Source organism: Bombus bifarius, unplaced genomic scaffold (genome assembly GCF_011952205.1).
Source record: "Bombus bifarius isolate JDL3187 unplaced genomic scaffold, Bbif_JDL3187 scf7180000007990, whole genome shotgun sequence".
NCBI lineage: Eukaryota > Metazoa > Arthropoda > Insecta > Hymenoptera > Apidae > Bombus > Bombus bifarius.
The window spans coordinates 612,086-618,665 of NW_022884371.1; positions in this window are offsets into that span (position 1 = coordinate 612,086).

Consider the following 6,580-nt stretch of genomic DNA (forward strand, 5'->3'; position numbering starts at 1 on the left):
ATTGTATTGGGTTGGCAACTAAGTGGCTCTTCCAAACTTATTGTATCAATGGCTCGCTATGTTTCCTTTCTACATTTATAAAAGAACGTTTTCCAAGATTTTTAAACAATTAAATATCCTTTGCAACCGGACGACTGACTTTTTCCTTGCGTTATTTATTTTCTCGTACACCTTTCATTTTGATTCGTCCGATACAAAATTTATAACGTGATTCGTCGATCGTTACAGCGTTTAAAGATAATAGACGAAAGAAAGCAGAAAATGGAACGTTACAGAAAATACGACACGTGATTCGCATCTAGAGTTTACATCTAGAATCTAATGACTAGGATCAAGTTTTAGATACCTGTTCTGCCATATTATCAGAAAATTGAAAGAAACAGATTGGCTGTCGTTTACTACTAAAATTATCATGTTGAAGGTGCAATATAATCTAAGACACGACACGTATATTTATGTAATCTAACACGATGTTGTCTGCCGTAGGAGAGAAGGCTTTATCGCTGAAGCTGAAGCTTCACCGGTATCAACAAACGTATTTTGTCGAAGAATTTTTTACGATTTTCGCTCAGGTCTCTAGCTTTATAGTTTCTAGGCGTGTTTTCTTAGAACAGCATTTTTTCCCGTTGCACAACTCAGACAAGCAGAACGTTCCAACGTTAGTTTCAAGTCGCGTCGTATGCCTCTGACAATCTCGTTTTTCCTCTATCGGAACGTGTCAACGTTGGTGCTTTTCGAAGACCATCGGTGTATTGTATTTCGAATACGTCTCAAGCAATGTCCGTGACAGGTTTCACGTGGTCTTTTTGATGCCTAGAGGTTCTCAGCACGCATCGGAATCTCTCTATCCCTTATTTTCTCATTTACAGTCTGTCACTGCCTCCATAATTTCGATATCGTTCCGACTGGTCTCCCAAATGTTTCTGACACTTCCTCCTTCGATTTCAGTCGTTCGCCGCATATATCTATCGATGAAAAATTTAGCGACACTTTCCTAGTCGGTAAGAAACATTAGTCGAGATAGCTGAAAATCTTGTGCTCATTTTTGTCACTAAATATCCTATCTAACGAATCGATTTTTATAAGAATTTCAAGATTACGCATGCCGATATCAATTTAATGGTAACAAAGTTCTACGTCGATATTTTGCAAATTTTTACAAGTTACGCAACAGGTACTCGTTCCAAACTTATGGCTTCCCTCTTTCACGTTATCTTGCAGATGTTCAAACGATCCCAGTCCATCGAATACTCTCCTACCTTTCTCTGTTAAAACGTCCCATCTAGCACTTGCTCGTTTTTCAAAATACGATTAAAGCATTTGCAATGTCCTGTGCGTCTAACGTCTCAAGTAACAATTTAACTTTAACTTTGATTTTCTTATATGGTTTTTCAAAAGATGGGACATTTTAAATAAGGGGACCAGTACGTATAACGTACGATAGGTTCATACCACGTAAACTAGAGAATTTTATTGTTTCATGAAGGGTGTACAGAGGATCCCATTGTTGGAAACGCGAATTGTTCACGGAGCCATAGGGATTCGTTTCTGTTCACGTGGCCTACACAAAACACGATAAAGCATTTTGCGCAGGACGCATTCAGGGCCGGTTCGAATTAGATTTAATTACCGGTGCCGGTTGTTTCATTAGAGCAAATAACGACGAGTGCCGGTCGAGCTGATTTCTAGAGCGGAATGCGTTATACTATCCCGCGAATTTTCCACGGGCAAACACGTGACTAGTTTGCACAGTAAATTACACAAAAGTTTTCCCATACCGCGTTACCGGAAACCGCGTTTCATTACATTCGCCACTCGATACCACTCTCATCCCCTTGTCACCCTCTTTGAACTCCGACACGATCCCACCTCCCCCCTTGATCCTGTTCCCGTTATTCGTTCAGCTCCAATTTCCGATTTCAAATTTTTTCACTCAAAATCAACCGAATATTTGTCCAAGTGTGGTGGCCGGTCCACGCGGTTTAACATCTCCAAAGCGATAGCTCGTTTCGTCTTACGGAGCAGCGAGAATTCACTCAGCAACGAACTAGCATGATTTCTCGGATAAGTCCCATTTCGTAAGCGTTTCGAAAATGACTGATTAAGTTGCACAACTAAGTTAGTTTGTTCGTCTATGCTTCTATCCTTTGGCGGAAGAATTCCTCTTGAAGAGAATACTTCCATCTCGTTGCAACGCGCGCCAATGCCCGTTAACTTTTCGACACATGTCAGTTTCTTGTAAAGAAACGGATATGAAGAAGCTGAAGAAATCAGACGAAATCTGTACAGGAATCGTTCCGTAATACTGTGGCGGCACTCGACCACGGAACTTTCCAGCGGTTTCAAAGCGTAAGGTCAACATGCCTAATGTACCATCGATATCCCTACGGTTCTTTCGCCAAACATTCGAAAGAATGCAAGAAACAGAAGAATCTGTTTAGTTTCGAACAAAGATTCATTCTGCCCCGAGCTGCGAAGTGCGAAAGGTTTAGCGTCATAGCGAAGCAAACACAAGCCGAGACACGTGATTATTAACTCTTGATTGTTAATCGTTAATTATTTTTGATAGTTGATCGATGATTGTTGATCGTAAATTGTTGACTGTTGATTGCTAATGGTTTAATAAACCTTTTTTGTTGAACATCAAGAGTATTTTTTGGTGGACACCTTCACCAGCCTCAATACGAAGATCGCTGAGAATTATCAGATTTATCCGAAACGAAAAAATCTCTACGATTCCATCCAACTAATCGATGATAACAACGATGCGAAGTTAATTCTCTGATTAATTAGAGAGATTACTAATATCTCCTAAATGTTCCAATCAAATGGAGAATCATAGAAGGAAATGGTTTCGTGGAATTGCTCGGCGACGTAACGAATTGTGAAGCTGTTCCTTTACGGAAAACAAGAAACATCGATTTATTCTGCTTCTCGTCTATGGTGTTCGTGTGTTCTCAATTTTCCCATATAGAATTACTCCGTTTCCACCAATTGGAGGCTACCCTGTATCGTGAAACTGCCCAGCTCGTATTTCCAAATATATTCAATTTCACAATCCTAGCACCTTTCACCTGTAAACAGCAAAAATCAATATTTTACCGTAATCTGCCTCGAAACGAATTTTTCACCGGCGAAGAAAATCGTGTCGCGAACAAGGGGTGCGTCCCTCGATACGCAGTTTGCAAGAAAAACAACAGTAAAAATAATCCCTCGCACCCTTTCGTTGTCGTTGTCAGCGATTCTCATTCGCTGCTGTCACCGAGTCATCCTCTCTCAGCCAGCAACGTATCGCTGCTCGATCGGCTGTTCTTTGTGCCTGCGACATCGCGCAGCTTCCTCGAGGGATAATTTCGCGTGTGCACCACTGTCTGCTTACTCGGGGCAAATAGGTATGCAGTTATTCTGAGACTGCCGGGGTGAATGGCCAGGTTCTCGTGCGCACACGTTGCAGCAGCCTCTCCGCGTGTTCGCGAAAGCTCGAATCAAATATCGTAGACGATCGGTGGCCGAACATCGCAATAACACGGCAGATTGTTTGGCTACCGGAAGGTTCTCGCGGATGCAACGCGAGAAATTCGCTTGCATCCGACATCGTGGACTGGGACGAGTCCGGTCGGTATCGTTTCGCATCCGAAAGGCATTTCAATCAAATTTTTGGTCAGGATCGAGTGGCAGATCGATTGGTTTCGCTGGTTTTCTCTGCAACGAACGTTCGTTGCCGCTTGAAGTATTCGCGGCTCGGTTCTGGATATTCGAGAAGTGGAAAGTTATTTAAAGCCACGTTGGCACTGCTCATCTTCGAGTCACTAGAATTCGATTAGTCGACTCGACAGAAGTTTCTAACTCTATACCATGCGGCGCTTCGTGTTTTAGAACGTTTCAGCGTTTCCACGCTTCGAATCTGATTAATGTTGTATACTAAGCGTAGGAAAATTAGACGCTCTTGGCGGGAATTTAACCGTTGATTCGAACGACATAGATTAGGATATAAGATAAATGCTTCGTCTGTAAATGGATAGTGATTCAAATCGCGAGAATTTACATATAGAAATGTTGATATTTGTTATCGGTAGGTGAAGCTATAACGCGATGTAATGTGCTATCTATATTTCACCTACGATAAATAAATCGCAACGTAAACGAAATTCTTTGTATCGTGAAGGCTTGCATTTTCTACGATATACGCGTGATAACGCCACGGCGAATATTTCCAATGTGCAAATGCTGATTTATTTCAGCGTTGAAATTAATACATCGAATATTGGTCACGTACGAATAGAGTAAAATAATTTGATATTTGTGCCGGTGGAATAATTGATCTCAGAATCGATCACAGTTCAAACAATCGGCAATTTTCGATGATCGTGTCGGAGGTGTTCGTGCCGATGGATAAAGCTACATATTTCTCGTGTAGGCGAGGTTTCCAGACGGCGATTTGATTTAACATTCGAACAAGAGTTTGCCTGTTTCCTTCCGTATAGTTTATCCATGAAGCGTGGCGCATTAAGCGATGCTCATTAACGGCTCATCAATATGAAAAAGCACGATCCTCCATTCGAAATTACACAGACCGCCGGCGGATTATCGAATTCAGTCGATTTCCGTTCGAGTTCGCCGATAAATTATTTGCCGTGTCCGGCGCCACGGTGCGCACGTTCGAAATAGATGCTCGACCGCGGATTCGCGCAAATCAAATTTGCATATTATTTAAGCGATCCGTGGTTATTGAACTGTACACAATGCCCGCATACGCGCCGTCTACGAACTTGTACATTTTATAGCTCGCCGCGTTCCTTCATCGCCATTGTTCCCTCGCCGCGAAAAGTCACTGGAACAGGTACAACGTTACATTCCCGAGTTTTGCGACCAAATTTTCAAGACAAAAAAAAAAATTAAAAAAAAATACATAAAAAAGCTCCGCTCCCCAGAGGCTCAAACCCAAAAACTGTATCATACAACGAAAAATGTAAAGCGCCGACACATAATACAGCATGGGTACGTCGTACCGCCGCGTATCGGTACCTTTGCCTAACATACCATTACAAAAATTCATGTTTATTGTGAATAATGTACCTAAAACTGTATTTTCTGGGCTCAATAAACTTTAAATCTCAACGTTACATTCCCGACGTATTCTTAAAATGTACGTTACGTTTGACGGAAGCGCGAGCGAGTACAATCGACCAACCACGTCGATGAACCTCGAATAAGTAATTAGAAAGTTCCGTAAGTTGTGGTTTTGATGAATCTTCGTATTTGAGCGACCATATGACGCAAGAAGTAATTTTCTTAGTGCATATTGATTCGTAAAAATCAATTATATCGTCTCATAGCGTGCTACGGTACCGGCAATCTTGTGAAAACTAGGCAAAGCCACCACAGTTACCATCGGGTACCAGCTATTTAAAGGTTTTTAGTTTAAGATTTTTCCAAGTTGCTGTTGCCTTTAGACCGGATATTGTATGTTTGAATGGAAGATGTATCCATGTAATAAAAATGATGTAAGAATTCTTACTGCTCGTCTTATCCGCAGTATTTCATTTTGGTACAAATGGTAACGAAAATTGAAAGCGGATATCGATGTCAATCACGGGATGTACTAAAATATCAAGCAGACAACGCGATCGTGATGTTGAGCCGCGATAATCCTCGTTTAACTGGGACGAAGCCACAGGAGGCGAGAGTAAACTTCTAATGGAACGTCACGTGCACGCTTACCCGACGCAAATAGCACGAACGATAGATATATTCCTCATTAACAAGTTCTCCGCGGGCTTTCTGATTATGCTCGAACGAACCCTCGTCATCGTCGCTACGCATTCGACCAATGTAATCGGCCCTCGCCTCTAACCGCGTGAAACTCTGAGCCTTGCGAACACGGGATTCGCCATCGTCGATCAAAACTTCACCTACCACTGAGCAACTATACCTTGAAACTTTCTTTGCATCTTAAGGAAACAACTTGGGACAGTTGAAAGATCGATTGTTCCCATACAAATCCATAAAATTGATAAGCAATTTTAATTAATAAAGTCCGTGTTACCGAAGCTGTCTCTTCATTTGATCGTGGGATTAGGAAACGAAGATGGAACGTTTCAAAAACATCGATTATCAGAGTATAGTAAATTTATCGTCTACTTTTGGAAGACTCCTTAAACTACTTTGGACAAGCATCGACCTTAGCTACCAAGCGACGCTCTTAACACTTTGACTGCCACGTTGGTCAAATATGGTTTCTCCTGTGACACCACATTGGTCATTGGTGACCGGAGCGCTTCAACTTGTTGCAATTGTAAAAATTGAATGAAAATTGACAGTTAGGGCATTTTGGATATAACCGATAAATAGAAGATACTTTGAAATAAAAAGTGCCCCATTGAACGATTAAACATTTTTACTAGAACATCAATAAAAAGAAATGAGAACAAATCTTGCATCTAACGGTGCACTGTGTTTGCTTCCATATCTTCGAGGGCTAATCTACGAATATTATTATAAACACACCTTAGAAAATAATCGTAAATGCTGCTTTATAATCGTATAATTGAAGTTAGAAGTGTGAACATACCTTAATATT